This window comes from Tursiops truncatus, chromosome 4, assembly GCF_011762595.2.
Source record: "Tursiops truncatus isolate mTurTru1 chromosome 4, mTurTru1.mat.Y, whole genome shotgun sequence".
Lineage (NCBI taxonomy): Eukaryota > Metazoa > Chordata > Mammalia > Artiodactyla > Delphinidae > Tursiops > Tursiops truncatus.
The window spans coordinates 86,178,946-86,199,211 of record NC_047037.1 but is presented as its reverse complement, the minus strand read 5'-3'; positions in this window follow the sequence as shown (position 1 = coordinate 86,199,211).

The following is a 20,266-nucleotide window of genomic DNA, read 5'->3' as shown; positions in this document are numbered from 1 at the left end:
ATAAATGCTGGAGAGGGTGTGGAGAATAGAGAACCCTCTTGGGCTTCCCTGGTGGCACAGTGGTTGAGAGTCCGCCTACCGATGCAGGGGACACGGGTTCGTGCCCCAGTCTTGCAAGATCCCACATGCTGCAGAGCAGCTGGGCCCATGAGCCATGGCCGCTGAGCCTGCGCGTCTGGAGCCTGTGCTCCGCAATGGGAGAGGCCACAACAGTGAGAGGCCCGTGTACAGCAAAAAAAAAAAAAAGAGAACCCTCTTGTACTGTTGGTGGGAATGTAAATTGATACAGCTACTATGGAGAACAGTATGCAGGTTCCTTAGAAAACTAAAAATAAAACTACTATATGACCCAGCAATCCCACTACTGGGCATATACCCTGAGAAAACCATAATTCAAAAAGAGTCATGTACCACAATGTTCATTGCAGCTCTATTTACAATAGACAGGACATGGAAGCAACCTAAGTGTCCAGCGACAGATGAATGGATAAAGAACATGTGGCACATATGTACAATGGAATATTACTCAGCCATAAAAAGAAACGAAATTGAGTTATTTGTAGTGAGGTGGATGGACCTAGAGACTGTCATAAAGAGTGAAGTAAGTCAGAAAAACAAATACCATATGCTAACACATATATATGGAGTCTAAAAAAAAAAAGAAAAAATGGTTCTGAAGAACCTGGGGCAGGACAGGAATAAAGATGCAGACATAGAGAATGGAATTGAGGACACCAGGAGGGAGAAGGGTAAGCTGGTATGAAGTGAGAGAGTGGCATGAATATATATACAGTACCAAATGTAAAATAGCTAGTGGGAAGCAGCCGCGTAGCGCTCGGAGATCAGCTCTGTGCTTCGTGTCCACCTAGAGGGGTGGGATAGATGCAAGAGAGAGGAGATATAGAGATATATGAATATGTATAGCTGATATACTTTGTTATGAAGCAGAAACTAACGCACCATTGTAAAGCAATTATACTCCAATAAAGATGTTAAATATATATATTTGGAAGAAAAGAAAGAAGTCTTCTTTCTCCTTTTCCATACCTTACACATTCCCACCTCACTGGTCTACTGGATTTAAAATTTATGACACTGTTGTATTATGCAGAACAAAAGGAATAGGCCAATAGATACTCTGTTTAAAAAAATAAGAAAAGTTAAACTTTTCTTTTTAATCCTTAATGCTATGGTTATACATCTCCATATTTCTGGAGTTAATGTAATAAGCCCCTGCTAGACTCTAAAGGAGTATGGCCTTTCCCCCAACTCCTAAGTCACTCCCTCCCAAGGATGCAGTGAAGTACCTGGCTAACAGGTCACTTGGGGTTATGTGTCTCAGTTGGAGGAAGGTAATATATTAAAATCCGTATGGGGAATTTCCTGGCGGTCCAGTGGTTAGGACTGCATGCTTCCACTGCAGGGGGCACGGGTTAGATTCCTGGTCAGGGAACTGAGATCCCACATGCCACGCTGGGCAGCCAAACAAACAAACAAACAAAAATCTATATGTAATGGGGAGTTAGTCTCCCCTCCTCCTCCATTCCCAATGTGAAGCAGACATTTGGGTAAATGCGACGTGTCTGTAGATTCACTTTTCCCTTGGATGCCAGGACTGAACTAGGAGTGGGGAACAAAAAGTACTTGCAAGTCCAGTTGGTCCTCACACTAAGCCATATCTTCCTAAAAACGTTACAAGCGATGAGGGGGATATAGTTTCTATATCCACATATCTAACTCTTGTTCCATTTCTTAATGTTTTTAACTTGAGTGGGGAAAAGCGAGCATTATTTATCTATCGATCCTTACCTCTTAGGCCACGGTGCTTGGCAGACTGAAGCACACTAATACATTTCGCGTGTCTCTCTTTAAATGGACCTTTCTGTAAGTCATTTTCAATCTATTTCCATGGCCATGTAAACTTGTTTATCATACCAAAATGTACACTAATGAACAAAAGTATAAATTATTTGAAGTCAGTGGAAAAGAGCAGTTTGCCATTCTAACACATGCCAGAAAAAAGGCTCTAAACTGTTGAGTACACGTGAATGATTTTGAGCTAGCACTAGGCAGTTTAAACTGAGGCACCAAACACAGAGTAATGAATTTCTGGCAGTCTAAGAGAAAGAGAAACACGTACAGAGAGTTCTCATTTTGTATATGTGTTATGCTTATAAAGCCAAGGCCCTCATGACTAGCCTGGAGCTTGTGGCTTTTAAAGAAGCACAGCAGTCCCCAAAGAAGTTTCACTTCCATTCGTATCTCTTGAAGACATTTAAAGGGGTTTCATATGTATGGCCTATGACAATTCTTCTTAACTCTCTCGTCCTCTCCCTTTCTGTAGCATTCCTGTCTCACAGAAGCATTCGTGTCTCCTAGCCCAGAGCTTCCTCATTGGTACCATCCTATCCCAGTCATCTTATCCTATGAACTCCCCCTCTTTTCCCTGTGTCTTTCCAGAAATGCCCCTGGCCCATCACATCTCCCTGGAATGTGGTCCCCCCTTGGAGTGTGGTTCATCCTTTTTCTGGATTACTTGTGGATTTTGTTCTTTCAGAGAAGGGAGATGGAGGCTAAGCAGGCAATCCAGAAAATTTTCTTTGGGGAGTGTGTAGGGGGACATGGCAGGAGCGAAGGGAGGATGTGGGGAGGTTGAGGGAAAATTGTGAGCCTCTACACTTAAGTAATGTTTTTGTTTCATCACTTTGCTCCATGGAAAATCATCAGAACAATCTAAATGCATTATTAGCATAGCTGCCCGTCTTCACAGAGAAGCATTTATGGGTTGACATTTTAATTTGAAGGGCTCACTTTTATGAAGTACACAATATTATGCTGGGCTCCTGAATGAATATCTATTCCTAATGTTTCAGACTTTGGGAGAAGGAGGGGGCGGGACAGGAATCATTCATTGGATGGGGTGGATCCAGCTCAAACGATGCTGCGACCTGGTACAAAAAATAGATTTGGGTCAGCATTTTTCAGATTGTCTACAGATCCTTTTGAAGACTCTGGATCCCTCCTTCCTCACACATACACTCTTTGTAAGTGGAATGTGCAGATAGCACGTTTACTTGTGTTTCCATCCTTACATGTTCTGACTTCCCAGCACTTTGAAAAGAAAATGAAGAAAAATGTTTTCTTTGAAAGCTCCCCTTCCTGAATACCTTTCCTCTCTGCTCTGTAACAGCAAGTTTAGGGCCAGAAGAGATTCCTCCAGGGTTTTAAGAACATCAATCAGTTTCACAGCTGGGGGCAAAACGCTTCCCTTAGGGAGCATTTCTTAGCATAAAGCAGAATACTTGGTTAGCCTATGTCTGTGTTAAAAGGAGGAGAACCAGAATTCACTTTTCTATTCCTGTTCAGTTGTATTTTTCTTCACTTCTTTTTTACCTATTTTCCTTCTTCAACTCTGGGCTGTTGGGCTGTGGAACTCCATGACGGTAAGGAAAATAGTCACGTCTGGCTGCCCAGACACTGGAACACTAACCAGGGCTTAAGTGCTGCCTCATCCTCCTTCTCCTAGGCCACGATCATCTAAATCTTTTCTGAAACCCACAAGGGGAAAATTATCCTATAAATTAAGGAAGCTTCTTAATTTCTAGGAAATCTACCTGTAACTATCTGCTGACTCACCTACCAATTTATTTCAGGCACAAACCCATTCATGCACACAGGCACTTCAAATGCAGAACCTCTCTTGTTGGAAGCCAAAATTAGTAGCAAAGTCGGATCCAAGTGGTCACATTATCTCTATTTTCCTAATTTTAAAGAGAAAATATCATGGGAAAAGGGAAAACACGAAGAGACATATGTGTGCAAGAGCAATCTGGATAACTTGAAGGATTTCTGGAGTAACGAGATGGTTTTTTAAACTTAGATGAAAGTTTTGATGATTATCATTCAGCCATGATATTTGTGCAGTTTAATAATGGCATCATTTTTATATCCTTAATGTAACCAGGAGATCAAAATAGAAGGCTGTCCCTTGCTGAGGTTATTTTGTTTTAATAAATCACAATAGGACTTAGTAACCCTTATTTGTGTGTGCTTTACAGTGTTAATATTTGTCTTAGAATTTGGAAAATGAGGCTGTCCACACTCCCTAAGACTTTAAATGAGTTCTGGGGATTCTCTGTCTCTGGTGCGTTTGGAGGGCAGCTCCAGGAAAGCCCTTTCTAACACCTTTGGTTCTTCAGCACCTGGAGCTTCCTATCTCAAATTTTGTCTGTCTAAAAATACTCTTCTGGCCAGATGAATTGCTATGGGGGTCACCTACTTCCTAGTATTATTCCTTCCACGTGGGTTTGACTTGAATTTTAACAAGAACTGTTATTTACACCTCACGTGCCTTCTGTGGCAAATAAATTACACCCAAGGATGCTCCTTTGTTTTGCCGAACAAGGCAGTATGTGAGAAAGAAATTTGAGGAAGCCAAAGAGTATGTTTCTCAACTTAGGTGGAAAGGCAGTATTGGTGGTGGTGTGAGGGGGCCTCCAGGAGTGACGTAAATGGGAGCAACGAGGGGCTGGCAGTGCTGTGTATGGTCAGAAAAGAGAGTTAAAAGAAACAGAGAGGATAGCCAGGATGCAAAGAAAAGCAGAAAGGGGAGCCTTCCCTTCTACTTCCTACAGAAGCTTCAGGAAAATCTACTTTGACTTTGGGTTCACAGACTGGATTTGTAGGTTTTTGGGAGGAGGGATTTGGGAGTGAGGTTGCAGCCAAGTGCTGAGCAGCCTCTGGGCAGGAGTAGATCAAAACCACAGGCTGCCTTAGGGAACCCGGATGTAATCTGTTCACCGGCACCAAGATATTTGTCTGTCTATCTGTCTATCTGTCTATTTATCTATCTATCTATCATCTATCCACCATCCTATCTATCATCTATCTATCATCTATCTATTATCTATCTATTCACCATCCTATCATCTATCTATTATCTGTCTATCTCATCTATCTATCATCTATCTGTCATCTATCCACCCACCCTATCATCATCTACATCTATCTATCTATCTATCATCTATCCACCCATCCTATCTACCATCTATCATCTATATCTATCTATCTATCTATCTATCTATCTATCTATCTATCTATCATCTATCCATCTCTCTCAAGAATTAATACAAATATAAAAATTGAATAGCATAGCATTTTTCTGCTATTTGCATAGTATTTCAAAAATAAGGATCTTAGAGTAGTGAATATTAACTCATCAACCCATGATTTATTTGTAATGAAAGAGCCAGTTCAATTTCTGATTCGATTTATGAAATGAGTGTCTAGCACTAAGCAATCTATGTCACTCAGCCAAACACATGTACTGCTTTTGTGAAGTTTTTCTTATTATTTCTACACTAACAGGGCTCTGCTGCTCTCCCTACCTAACCATTTTACCTCCTTCATCAACATAGCACAGTCAATGCTGTAGTCGTTCCAGAGCAATGATGAAGATGCTGTTAGAGTTCCAGGCACTACACAGGCTTAAATTTCAGAAGTTTGTGTGTAAATCAATTATTTCACACTGTGGTGGCATTTTCCCCATTGAAACTGTATTATAAGTTATGTATCAGGCTTCACAAATCTGCGGCCTAAAAACCCTTTAAAACTGATCCTCTTCATGTAGTGAGATGGATTTTTTTTTCTTCTCCTGAGCCTGACATATATTTAACTAGGTTAACTAAAATGGGCCTTTGGTAATATAACTCATGGCAGGGAAGCAGACACTATTTAATAACAGAACTTGGGTTAGTGCAAATAAAAGGCACATCTTGGCAGCTGGACAGGTTCATCTTAGGTGTTCCACCCTGAGGTTAGATTAGACCCTAGTGAGGCCTTTCTTCAGCACTCCCCAGTGTCCCCCACTTATAGCCTGGATGCAGGCTGAGTGTGAGGGCAAGCAGGGTATTGGCAGGCAGGGAAGCAATGGGGCTAAACAAATAATGGGCCATGAGTTTGGAGGAGAAGAGAGAGAAGACCGAAGTGGGAGATGTTTCCCTGATACCTGTTTGTCGGTGGTCACATGAGGTGCCCCAAATGGAAAAGTTGTACCCTGACCCATTAGGTCAGGGACAGACAACTGAAGGATGAACAAGAAAGAGAGAAAAGCAGCATATGGAATTGTGTAACTTAATTGATTTCTGGGAGCACTTCTGTGTGGTGCACTATGTAAAACTCCTAGACTAGCACTTACAAAATTTTACAGAAAATATTTTTGTTCTTCTCCAATACACCCAAAGTCAGCTTTGACTGTGACCCCATGTAGACATTTGCCAGGTGAAAGCCCAGGATTTATCAGAGTTACAAAGGCAGAAATTGCCTGTATCTACAAGCATTTACTTTATGCCAGCTCCAAGGAAACAAAAATGAGCAAATTTGATTATAAATTAACCTTATGACTAGAGCTTAGGATATGTCACTACAAGCATTCATTGAAATTCCTGGTATCGTTACTGTTTTTCCAATTTTTTAAGGCTCCAAGATGTGAATAATGATAGATACAATTTGAGGTAGACCAATCTATAATTTCTGTCAAAAAGAGAGGAGGCTGATAAAAAAATATTTAGTTCTGGGGCTTCTCTGGAGGTAACTTTCCAAATGTCTTGAGCCTAGAAACACATTTTTTGAGGTGAAGGGAGAAGCTGAGGGAAAAACAACACAGGAAGGTTTTATTGCACTAAATCTGTGTTTTAATAAATTATTCTTTCAGTGGTTTAAAAATAAGCAAAATGTTGTTAGGAAACTTAGCAGCTTATGTTAATGAAACTCCAGTTGGGTTGTTCTTACCATGGAAGACTCATGCAATGCCCCCAGCTTGTGTTCCTGAGCAAGGTGGGAATGACAGTACAAACCTGTAAGAATAGCTGGAAAATCAACTTGGTGTAGGCCCACCTCTAAGGATCAATAACACCGCCTTCATAGCTATCTCTTATTCAGTAAACAGTTATTTATATCTATAGATGTTAGGAAATGTGATAGGAACCAGTGTGGATGAGCCAGTTGATTTTTTAAAATTTTTATTGGAGTATAGTTGATTTACAATGTGTTAGTTTCTGCTGTACAGCAAGGTGAATCAGTTATATATATATCTCCACTCTTTTTTAGATTCTTTTCCCATATAGGTCATTACAGACTATTGAGTAGAGTTCCCTATGCAATATAGTAGGCTCTTATTAGTTATCTATTTTATATATAGTAGTGTGTATATGTCAATCCCAATCTCCCAATTTATCCCACCCCACCGCACTTTCCCCTCTGATAACCATAAGTTTGTTTCCTACATCTGTGACTCTATTTCTGTTTTGTAAATAAGTTCGTTTGTACCATTTTTTTAGATTCCACATACAAGTGATATCATATGATATTTGCCTCTCTCTGTATGACAACTTCACTCAGTATGATTTTGTATATATGCTTAAGTAGTTAATTTTATGGGGAGAAAACTTGACTGTGGGGAATTTGCTCATGTGATCCAGTCCTGGTTATGAGAATGTTTCTGGGCTGATTTTTTGATATGAGCCTATTTAGAAACATGGGAGAAGTCCTGGTAAGACATTAAAGTGTCCATAGTCTTTTTCTTTTTATGCGAACAAAATCAAATAATTTGAAGTCTGGGAGAAATTTTATGTTGGCACAGTAAATTGAGAAAAAGTGTGTACTCATTAATTTCCTAATCTAATTGAAAGGACACCTGCAGGTTTTATTGATTAGGCATGGAGATTAATTTTCACTCTGAGTATCAAATCACAGAAATCAAATAAAAATATTTATTGAGTGTTTACTGAGTGTGAGTCGTTGTGAAATGAGAATTGAAAAATCTAATGAGGTCATAACATTTGTCTTCTATTTAAGAATAATGTTGTTTGTCTTCTCCAATGTTTTTCCCAGGACCTTGTCTGATATAATTTTGACTGTCTTATCCTAAGTCACAGATTTTGCCAGAAAACTTTGTTTTGGCAGATGAGCAACCTGATTCTTTCTTCACCCACTTGGAAAATGCTCTTGTTCTTATCTGTTTCTTATCTGCAAAACCCTCCCTTTTATTGTAAGCCCTAACATAAGCACTGAGTAGAGGGCGTATGCTGTTTTGGGATATCCAGCTCCATTTCCTATTCTGTTAATTGCTCCCTGGTTTTCCTCTTGTGAATCTCTCCACATCACTCTCAGCCGTGGGGTATAGTGGTTCTGGCACTGATTGCAGGCTCCAGGAAAGACCATATAATCTAGGCAAAACTGGTTAAAACCTTGTCCACCTTGATTAGTTTAGGAAAGGGCAGGTGACCAACTGAGTCAAACACCAGTTCCCTAGGATTTTTTGGGATTATTGATGGGGAGAAACTCTCTTTACCCTTGGAAGATCTAAGTCTGCATCTACCCGATGCCACTGTGTGGATAAAGTGTCAGTGAGAGAAGCCGGCACAGAGGAAGGTAGAGATAAAGAAGAGGAGGAGAAAACTAGAAGCTAGGTCTGGCTTACATCATGTTAGCCTTTGTTTGATTGGTCCTGTGGTAACAAGCTCACTTGGAACGGGGCTCCTTTCCTTCAGGGTCCTTATTCCAGTCTGTGATCATGCATTGTGTGAGTTTTTGGACGAATGCTTACCTACCTCTCTATACTGTTAGCTCCATGAGACTAACTCACCTTTGAAGCCATAGTACCTAGCACAGTGTCTGGCATATAAAGGCATTCGATGAAAATTTGTTCAAAGAATGAGTGCATAAACAAAGAACAAAAAGTGCACAAAGTTACATTTCAGGATATGGTTAAGAAGAACTAGCTGGTAAAAGATGGGGAGGCCAGTGGGAAGCAGCTGAATAGCACAGGGAGATCAGCTCTGTGCTTTGTGTCCACCTAGAGGGGTGGGAGGGAGAGGGTGGGAGGGAGACACAAGAGGGAGGGAATATGGCGATATATACATATACGTATAGCTGATTCACTTTGTTATACAGCAGAAACTGACACACAATTGTAAAGTAATTATACTCTAATAAAGATGTTAAAGAAAAGAAGAAAAAAGATGGGGAGACCAGGAAGCAAAGTACACATGCAGTGAGACACAGAAATCTTTCACTGAGAAAGAGTAAACAGTCCACTTGCAGAACCCTTTGTGTCTAGTCTTTCAAACTGAGTGGGAGTAACCTCACAATAAAAGTGCAATGGAGGCTACATTGCCTGTACTCCTCTGACAATGGGGAGTCTTCATGGAAGACATTGCTGAAAAGGGGGTGAGATCAGGCAAAAGGAGAGAAGTTCGAAGATTCATAGGTCTTGGTGCTAGAAGGGACTTGAGAAGGCCACTTCCAGTCTTCATACAGGGATATCCGTAGAAATTCGGTGGCGTTTGAAGTTCAAAGTCATGGTTATCTACAGAAAATGATTTAAGTCTGTTTCAAAAACAAACCAGTTTAGACTCTTCCCAGCATACAATTAGATCGCTGTTAACCTAGAGATGGATTATCCAAACTTTTTGAATCTTCTTGGAAAATGACTGAGATAAGAGAGTAGACCAAGTCACCAAGACGGTCCACATGAGGGAACCTTCTCACGGCTGTGATGTGGCACTAAGAGGAGGTGTGGGTTAAGTGTGGGAACAGTTTCAGAGTCATGTAGCGTGCTTCAAATGCTCTCTAGCATCAGTAGCAATAGGAACACCACAAAACACAGAAAACCCAACTTTCCTTGACTCTGTGAAGGAAGTTAAATTTACACATGTAGTGCAAAGCATGGCTTGACGTGGTGTTTTCAGCACTGTGGTGTTGGGGAGCTCTCTGGAGGAGCTCTTGCTGGCAACGTTGGTTCCACAAGATGGGCTGTGAGGATGAGCTCAGAGCCATCCAGACACCTTCACCCCCACTGGCCATGAAAGGACACGTATCGGGAGGGCACACCTGCTCCTCCTGTCCAAATCCTAAATAGAAAAGAGCATGTCCCGAAGGGAGCAGCGCAGTGTGAGGACTGCTGATAGCACCACAGCATTGCAGGTACGATGAGGAGCTGAAACCCTTTCCAATCAGCACTGTTGAAAATCCATGGAGGATTTGGGGGATCCCCTTTCCCTTTTAACCCCAAGGCAACACAGACGCCAGAGGCTGTCTTCGAAGAACATGGGGATCTGAATGGGTCAGAGGTTCTGTCGCAGGGGTCATGGGTGTGAGCAGTCAGGGGGCAGCCCCGAGGTCAGGTCCCCCTGCTCCTTCCTGGTGGAGCCATAGGTCACACCCAGGAAGCAGCTGCTGAGTGAATCCTGATGCCAGGTGAAGAGAAATGTAGAAGATCAACCAATGATGTGTCCTCGAGGGCAAGGTGAGATGTGGCACAGCACGCTCCAGCTAATTAGGGATGGCTTCCCCCAGGTGACCATGCTGGGCTCATTATCTGCATTGCACTATGGGCTCTAGGAGCAGGAGGGGAGGCAGAGGCAGGTGATGGGCACAGGCCAGCCTACTGATGTGGGAATGGGGGAGGCCTGGGGGTGTCCCCTGGAGGGGACAATGTCTTTCTCCCACTGCCTGGAACGAGAAGGCAATTAATGGATTTTAATCAATAGTGAATGTTAGCATTCTTGCTTAAACAGCCAAATGAGGAATCATTCTGCACCCACACTCCTCACCAGGCCATGATGTGAGGAGGACCAAGCAAACAAGAAGTAATGAAAGTGGCCGCTTCTCTGTAGAAGGGCAGCTTTCGTTCAGTCCCGTACTTGAGCCTGCTTGCGCCAGTTATACTGAGAACGTGCTTCCAGCTGCCCTCTCAACTCTACCTTCCAGCTGCAGATTGAGGGGTCTGCCTGGACTCTTCTAGACCAGTGCCTCTTGAACTTTAATGTACCTATAAGACACCTGGGATGTGTTAACATATAGATTCAGATTCAGCAGGTCTGTGATAGAACCCAAGAGTCTGCAATTCTAACAAGCACTCAGGACCACACTTGGAGCAGCAAGATTGTGGAGCAGTGGTTTCCAAACTTTCTTGCACACTGGAATCACTGGGGTCTTTTGTTGGAGGGCACATTCTGATTCAGCAAGTCTGAGGTGAGGCCCAGGCTTCGGCATTTCTATCACATTTCCAGGGGATGCCCCCACTGCAGCTCTGCAGGCCACACTTAAAACAGCCAAGTCTTAGACTGCTGGCTCTCAAGTTTTAGAGCACCTAAGAATCACCCCGGGAGCTCATAACAATGCAGATTCTTGAACTGCACTCCCAGGGAGTCTAATAAACTCTCTGTAGGAGAGTCTGGAAATGCAAAGCTTGAGACTTTTTATTGCTGTGAAATATTCTGTGACAGTTATAATTAAGGAAGAAAAAAACACATGTTGGATTTTTCAAAATCTTACTCTATATTGTGACAATTTTTGCATGCCTGTACTTTTTAACATTTTTATAAGATCCTGGAGGAAGTCTGTCACTCACATAAGCAAGGAGAAGTTGTCATTGGATGACATCATTGTCGATCATCTTGGGATCAAGTTCAGAAAGCAGGACACCACAGCAGGGACAGGTTGTAACCAAGTTGTGGGTTTCACTGAAAAAAATCTGAGTGAAGTAACTCTTTGAGTTCTGAACCTTTCAAGCCACATTTGCATAAAGAGAGCCTATGAATTATTTGAGGATATGTCAATAAATGGATCTTCCAGATCTTTGGCTAAGAATTTCCCCCAATAACAGGTCTATAGACTGTGGCACAGGAATCTGCATTTGTACAAACTATTTATTTGATTCTTGTGCACACTCTGAGATACACTGCTAGAAAAAGCTCACTGTGTGACATGCTCTGCAACGTTCAATTTTTTTTTTTAACACTGTTAACAGTCATGTAGTGATTTTCAAACTGTTCTTGAGAGCCTTGTGGCTCCATAGATGTGTCTCTGGAGCCACCCACCAGAAGCCAGCGAAGAGCCTAGAGGCCCTAGTTCTCTGTACCTTGATCCCACATCAGAACATCTGAGCTTTTACTTATATATTTATTCATAAAGGGATAGCACATGGGAGTTCATTTGAAAGAAAAGAGTGCACCGTTAACAGCAAAGCAGAACACCACTGTGAGCAATAACAACATCTGAAAGCCACTGTAAGCTCTCGGATTCAGGCTCTACCTGCCCCTCTGCCTTGTCTTTCCAGCCTGCTGAAACTAGGTTCTCTACGCACCTCTCCTGAAGGCCAGGCTCGCTGGTGCCACTGCCAACCCAAGCAAGGAGCTTCTCCGCTGCCTCAGCACCATCCCCTGGTAGGTACCGGATTCCATGGTGCTGCCCGCAACAGTCCCTGGGCCATGTGGTCACCAGCAGGTGACTGTGGTCCCTAATGACGGGCTTGGGTGGGTGCCCGGTTTCCTGGGGAGAGACAATGAGGCTTAAGGAAGAGAGGGAAGCCTTTGAAGTCAGACAGATTTAGAGCCTAGCCCGGACTCTGCCATTTCTTATTAACTCTTTGGTCTTGAGCAAACCGTCTCACGTCTCAAGGTCTGCTTTTCAGGTACGAGCATAAGAGTATTCACCTTGCAGGGCTGTTATGAGGATCCAATTAACTCTGTAAAGAGCCTAGCATAGTACCTGATATTAGAAGCTGCTCAATGAGGGGAAACGTCTTTTTAATCGCAGCTCAAGGTCTGTGCTGCCAGAGTATCCCTGTTGCTTGATGCGACGTGACCGGGCATTGCAGACTTGCCAGGGGGTTTACACTTAGTTTGGAATCTGAAGTTATTTGGTGGCAAAAGATATTTTGTGTGATGGCACTTAGTTAAGCGTAAAATATTTGACAAATGTCTCATCGTAAAAGATCTTGAAGGAAAAAAGCTAGCTGGAGTTTGAACAAATAGTGGAGAAGTTTGGGGAAATCGGACCTCAGATAGGAGTTTATTGTCTATCCTAGATTTGTAAAAACATTTCCCCAAATTAGCATCAGTTCTTACCCTAGTTATAAAATACATGGCGCCAATAATACAGCCTTTCAGTTTGAATTTCCTGCTTTAGCTCCTTATAAGGAATTCTGCAGTAACATCAGGCTTTCAGACTTAAATTGCAAGGTGACCTACTTACTATTATCATCATCATTATTATCTACATTTTATTGAATGCTTAGATCGCAAGGCATCGTTATGCATTTTAAACACTAACTTCATGTAAACACCAGTGACTCACTGTCCAAGGCAGTATTGCTATTTTCATTTTACAGGGTGGACCCTGCGGCCCAGTGGTAAAGAACTTGCCTAGGATAACAAAGCTAGCCAGGGGCCGCCTCCAAGTCCACGTTGCAAGGTAGTTAACAGGAAGCCACTGGGTTACTTTCAGTCAAGGCTTAGTCAGAAAAGGAAAAACAGGGCTCCAGCCACAGCCCCTCTGTTTCTCTTTTTCCTCTAGCCAATCTATCCTCCCAGCAAGCAACAATTCAGCTCTCAGTGTTCAGGTATTTGAAAAATGAAAGAAAGGCAAAATTATTGTCAACTGATTCTGAAGCAGGGGAATGAGTGCTTGTATATTTCCAAGACTGAGATCATTTCCCTCAACATAAACATAATAGCCATCATTATTGATTGCTTTCACCAAGTGGATGACATGTGTGATTGCATGTAACACTCATGTCATCCTATGAGATGTCATCACCCCCATGGGAACAGGGGCTGAGAAATTCTGAGTTACTTTAGTACAGTCACTTCGTGGGTAAGTGGTGGAGCCACTAACAGGATTCTAGCCCTGTTGGATCTGGTTCTGAAATTTGTGCACTTAGCCTCTATACCACACTGTCTTTAGATTTTGTAAGGGATTTGTATGTTTCTCATCACACTTGTCTTCATCAGATAAGTACCTTAAATCCTCTTTTCTTTTTTTTTCTATTTCCTTTTACTTTCCTGCAGGGCCCAGTTCAAAGTGGTCCACACAGCAAAGGCTGAGTGACTTCTGAGATTTTCTGCTATCGAAAGGGGGAAGAGGGAGGTACATTTATAAGCTGAATAATACCATTGGCTACATTTCTTTTGCTCTGCTGACTTTTGTGGATCAACCTTCTCCTGTGGAGCAGTCTCATAAAATGTGTGATTAAGTCTTCATCGGGTGGGTAGTTTATCAGTCTGCTTTTGTATCTTCCTGATAAGTGTCAGCTGATTTACATGACTATCTCTGAGAGCAATGAGTTAACTAAGAAACCTAGAAGGTGACTTGAGTTTCTCTGGATGGAAACACACCAGGCTATGATCCATGCCATCTTGTTTACCCTTCATTCTAAACATTCATCAGCTGAAGGGCAGTGCTCTTGCTTTATAGGATACAAATGTTAGTATCTGTCTCTTCATTCCTTGCATTTATATTGTCCTGGTTAAAAGACACAAGGCAACAAAGGAGACTGTATAAGTGTGCCTTTTTATGGTATTGAAACACATACACAAACAGTTTAGTCTTTATATTATCTTTATACTGTTAATTAGCAAAATTTACTAAGGTTTTCTACATAAATCCTTTCTCTTAATCCTCAAAACACACAGGAAGTAGAGATTACTGCTAGACAATGTATAGATAAGGTAAATTAGGTTTTAGGGGTCGATAACTCACCCAAGTAACAGAGCTAGTAAGTGGCAGGACTGGGATATTAACTCACGTTTTCACAGAAAAGTCCACTGTCCTTTCTTAGTCGAAGGTGACATCACCTTAATGTTACTTCAAACTGGTATTTACATTTTTCCTTGACTTTTAGGATCTTTTCATCTTGTTTCTCCATATTGTACTGTGTGTTTATAGATCCCTTATACATAATTGTTGACACAACACTCTGAGAGTCAAGCTAGCTAAGCCTTTCATCCATTTGAATTATCCTCTATTTTCCATCTCAAAAACACCCTCGCTGGAGCTTATCACAGTCCTTCTTTGTCATCCATCAAAGTCTTCTAGGACTACTTGTATGATAGTTACGTTTATAACTATCTGTGAAAAAGATTTAAACCTCTGTTCAAAGTTGTATGTTTTTAAAATGTAGTCATATGAAAAAATTCTCAGGTGGATTTAACTGTGTGATAGAGATGATGGTTTTTATTTACACTTGACTCATTTAAAAATGATATTAGGTCTTCCCTGGTGGCGCAGTGGTTGAGAGTCCGCTTGCCGAGGCAGGGGACACGGGTTCGTGCCCCGGTCCGGGAAGATCCCACATGCCGCGGAGCCGCTGGGCCCATGAGCCATGGCCGCTGAGCCTGTGCATCCGGAGCCTGTGCTCTGCAACGGGAGAGGCCACAACAGTGAGAGGCCCGTGTACCGTAAAAAAAAAAAAAAAAAAAAATGATATTAGACTAGTCCAATAGAAGATGTCCTTATGCAATATAAGAGCATCTGTAATGTGCTCTCTTCAGCCCTGTGCAATAGAGAAGAAGGAGAAAATAGATTGGCAGATGAAATTTTAAACATTGTGAAGGATCTCTTGAATCCTTCTAACTTGACCGTGTTTAAAAGGTCACCATTGTAGGGACTGTGTTAACATTGAGAAGAGCTTTGCTAAAATAATAGTCCAAATATTTCTGAAAACTTAGTAATAACTATAACACGCTTAGTAACATTTAAAAAGTTACATAAAATAAATTATGTGAGGGTTCCCATGTGTTCCTGCAATGAGATTTGATAACACGTACCAGTATCAGAATGAAAATATAGATTTCTGTTGCCTTCAATGCTTTTTGAAGCAGGATAGATAAATAATAATTTTTAAAATTTATTTCTCTTGAAGTCAAACTGGCTAACATAAGCCTGATTCAGAATAGCTTTTGGCTTTTTGTAGCTCATGTGGAATGAATATTCTCTAATTGCAACTTGGCATTTGAACCAGTTGATAACAAGAAACTGTTTCATAATACTGTAAATTAAGATCACTCTAGGTGATCTCAATTATTCTGAAAGGGCATCGAATTTATCAAAGTATATTTACTGGGCATCTACTATAGGCATAGATATTATGTTTTAATTGCATACAGTTTGGCTGCTGCCAGGACACTCACCTTCCCATTGATTTGATAAGCTATCTTTAAACTTTCTGTAGGATCAGTGCTTAGAATGTCAGGAAATCTAACCCATTACCTGTCTGGATACATTCATCTTCCTACCGACATAAGTGCAGTGTTCTTTTAAAACCAAGTGGGGGCTTTCCTTGGTTATACATAGTTTCTGACCAGAAACTGGAACACCCATTGGCTCCATTCTTTCCCAGTAATTGCATTCTAAAGCAACTCCAAACTTCTTCTATTTATGTGTTCTCCTGATTCCCAGATCTTGACATGTTTTGCTTATACTTTCTGACTCCTTTTAGTTCTGAGTTGTAGTTTCTGTGTTTCCTCTGTATTTCTTCCTATATCGCCATCCATAGAATTAAAAGGATCATTCATTTTTGACATTTGTCAACACCTTGGCCAACTAATTGTAACCTCATACCAAGAGTTCCAACTAAAGGCTACCATTTATTGAGGGCTTATTATATGCCAAGCTGTATACCAGGGAATTACAAATTTAAATTAGTAGAAATATAATAGTAATTTAAATTATTATTTGATATTTTGTTTAATAAGTATTAAATATTATTTACTATAAATTATTGTTATTATTAATTATAAATTATTCATGTAATCTACATAGTAACCTGGTGACGTACGTACTCTTATGATTCCCATTTTACAGATGAGAAAGCAGAAACTAAAAAGATTGAGGTGACCAGTTACATCACAATCACTGTGATCTCGAGAATCTGTCTAAATTTAAGGAGCTATGTGACTAGGAATCAGTTGACTGTTATCCACAACAAAAACGACAGGAGTTCAGGTAAGAGAGAATATTTTGACCTTGGTTTTGGAAAGCTTTTTGGAGGTGGCAGAATTAAGCTGAGTTCACAGTTCAAGTTGAGTGGTGGATAAGACATAGTCCTCATTAAATTTTTGCAGATTTATTCATATAAATCCTGCACATTTCTTTTAAATTTTATTTTTATTATTATATACTTTTCAGTTATTGTGAATGATATCATTTTTTCATTATATTTTCTTCTAACTGGTAATTTCTGGTATATAGAAAATATATTGTAACATTATATATAAATGTAACATTATATATGTTACATATATATATGTAACATATATATAACATTATATATATATGTAACATTATATATAAAATATATTTATTTTATAATCTGCAACCTTGGCGAGCTCTCTTATTCTACTACTTTTACATTTGATTTTCTTAGGTTGTCCGAGTAGGCAACAATCATATTCTCTTCAAATTAAGATATATTTGGTTCCTCTTTGCCAAAATAGATATCTCGTAAATTCCACTACAGCATTAAATAATTTTTTAAAATTTATTTATTAATTTATTTATTTTTGGCTGCATTGGGTCTTTGTTGCTGCCTGTGGGCTTTCTCTAGTTGTGGTGAGCGGGGACTACTCTTCATTGTGGTGCATGGGCTTCTCATTGTGGTGGCTTCTCTTGTTGCGGAGCACAGGCTTCAGTCGTTGTGGCATGCAGGCTCAGTAGTTGTGGCTCGCGGGCTCTAGAGTGCAGGCTCAGTAGTTGTGGTGCACGGGTTCAGTTGCTCCACGGCACGTGGGATCTTCCCGAACCAAGGACTGAACCCGTGTCCGCTGCGTTGGCAGGCGGATTCTTAACTGCTGTGCCACCAGGGAAGCCTCTAAATAATATTGGTAATAGCTAGCATCCTCATCTTACTCTGGATTTTAATAGAAATATTTTATAACTCTACTATTAAAATATAATATTGACTATTTTTTTAAGGTGAAAGCCCTTCATCAAGTGAGGGAAGCATCCACCTGGTCGTAGGTAACTAAAGGTTTTAACCAGTAACAGATGTTGATTTAATCCTTTTTTTTGGCATTGGTTGGGTAAGATGTAGATAAGAGAGAGTTGTTTGACTTAAAAGTAGAAGAATGGCATACGCAAAGTAGTGCTGCAGTGGAAATGCACATGCATACCTAAGTGGACAAATTTTGTTGAAGAGGTGAATTTATGTTGATGAAAGATATGAAGAGATTAGAGATACAGACCTGAGTAGAAACTTTGAATTCTAGGCTGAGGAACTTGGGCTTTACTCTGTAGAATACATTGTGAGAAGACGGTGAAGAATTTTGAAGAGAGAGATGATGTGAACAGCAGTGTTTTTTGTTTTTTGTTTTTTCTTTTGGGAAGCTCGAGCTCCCATCTTTGTTCAGAATCCACTGGCTAGGAACTTGTGTGAAGGCCATTATAAACATTAAGATATGAGATAATGGGGGCCTGACCAGGCAGCTACCCCATCCCCGGCTGCTGGAGAAGAGTCTGACCAGGAAACAAGTCAGTTAATTCTATGGGCATGAGATGTTATCTACCTGGTCTACAGTACCATGCAGAAATAGAAGGATGGTATCTGCTATATGGAAATGCCAATTTGAGCCATAATAATATGTAAAGAGAGGATTATAGGAGTAGTTTTAAATCTAAAAAGAGGTCAGAGAACCAAAGAAAATAAAATCAAGGTGTAACAAGTCAGAAATAGAAAAATGAAAGGTGGTAACAAGTGTGAAATCAAATTTTCTTAAACTGATTGAACAAAACTGGGATGATCTTGAACAGAATTAAATACAATTTAACTGTGGCTTAGGAGAAAGGTACAGGCTGGAGATACAGGTCTGCAAAGAGTCCGAATGACAGCAATAACTCAAATATTGAGAGTTCATGCACTTTCCAAGGGCCAGGGCCAGCTAAATGAACAATAAGCTTGAGGGTGTTTTTCTCAAGAAGGTGGAGACCTGAACATTTTTGAAGATAGAGAGCCAACAAAGAAAAACTTTGAGCAAACCAGACATAAGGAATTATTGATAGAGAAAAATCTAGGGTTTGGAAATGGAGAGAGGAATACAGGACCAGGAGGCAGATGCAGAAGTTAATCTAGGAAAGAGGATGAGTGTGTAGAGTACATAGGAATGTACCCAAAGTATGTACATAGATATTTTCTGGGAGAGAAAAAGGAAAGTGGCCTCAAGCTTCTCAGTGAAATAAGAGATGGGGTTATCTGCTAAGAAGATGGAACTAGACATAAAGATAGAAGAAAAGCATGGCAACAACTACAGTGTGGAATTTTTCAGAGAATTAATTAGAGGAAAACAGAATTTCTGAACATTAATTAGGAGCAACTGTCTGAATCTATCAAGGGCTGTTGGGCTAGCAGATGAAGTTTACTCAGTGTGTGACCCTCTCTAGCTGTTTTGTGGGGCATGGGGTGATCGAGGGTTGAGGACTAGCATGGAGAATGAATGGGAAAGAAGTCCAAGGAGGCAAAGAGATCAGGGGTTCATAGTGACTCCACCATCAAAGGGCTGACCAAAGCATCAAGCCTAGGAAGAAATTCAACAACAGTGTTATAGATTATTATAGATTACATTTATTCAGCATTTTTTATGGCAAAGTAATAGGAGAGAAACAGACATAATGGCTAGAATCTTTAACTGTGTAGTCCCAATTTAGACACACATCAAAAAGGCTGGCCCTTGAGGTACCTAATCTCAGCAGTAGGAGTTTAGTTAACCATGGTTTGTCTTTGAGTTGACTCTGTCATGGCATTGCTATATATATCTTTTTATCCCTGCCCAGTAAGTGAAAGTGAAATTGAGCTAGAAATCAGTAAGTCTAGATTTTTATCCTTACCTCTACCACAGAGCTGTGTGATTTGGGCAGATTGTATCACCTTTGTGGATCTCAATTCCCTCATTTGTTATAAAAAAGGGGATGGGGAGAGAGGGAAAGGGAGAGAGACAGAGAGACAGACATTAAAGTCGATGTGTTCAAAAGATGTCCTCCCGGGCTTCCCTGGTGGCACAGTGGTTGAGAGTCCGCCTGCCGATGCAGGGGACACGGGTTCGTGCCCCCGGTCTGGGAAGATCCCACATGCCGCGGAGAGGCTGGGCCCGTGAGCCATGGCCACTGAGCCTGCGCGTCCAAAGCATGTGCTCCGCAACGGGAGAGGCCACAACAGTGAAAGGCCGGCGTAGCGCAAAAAAAAAAAAAAAAAAAAGATGTCCTCCCAGTTCTAATAATCTAACCATATACCCATGAGCATTTTTTATGGTTTAAGGTCCTTTTTGAACAAGATCCTTTTCTTCCTCTTTAATTTTTCTCCATGAATATTGTCCAGCTTGTCTCCAATCATTTTCTTCTTTATTTAAAAACACTTCCTCTTCCTTCTTCCCTCCTCCTCCTTCTTCTTGAGCTTCTGATTCAACAGCACATACTAAAAAAGATTAAGACTGTG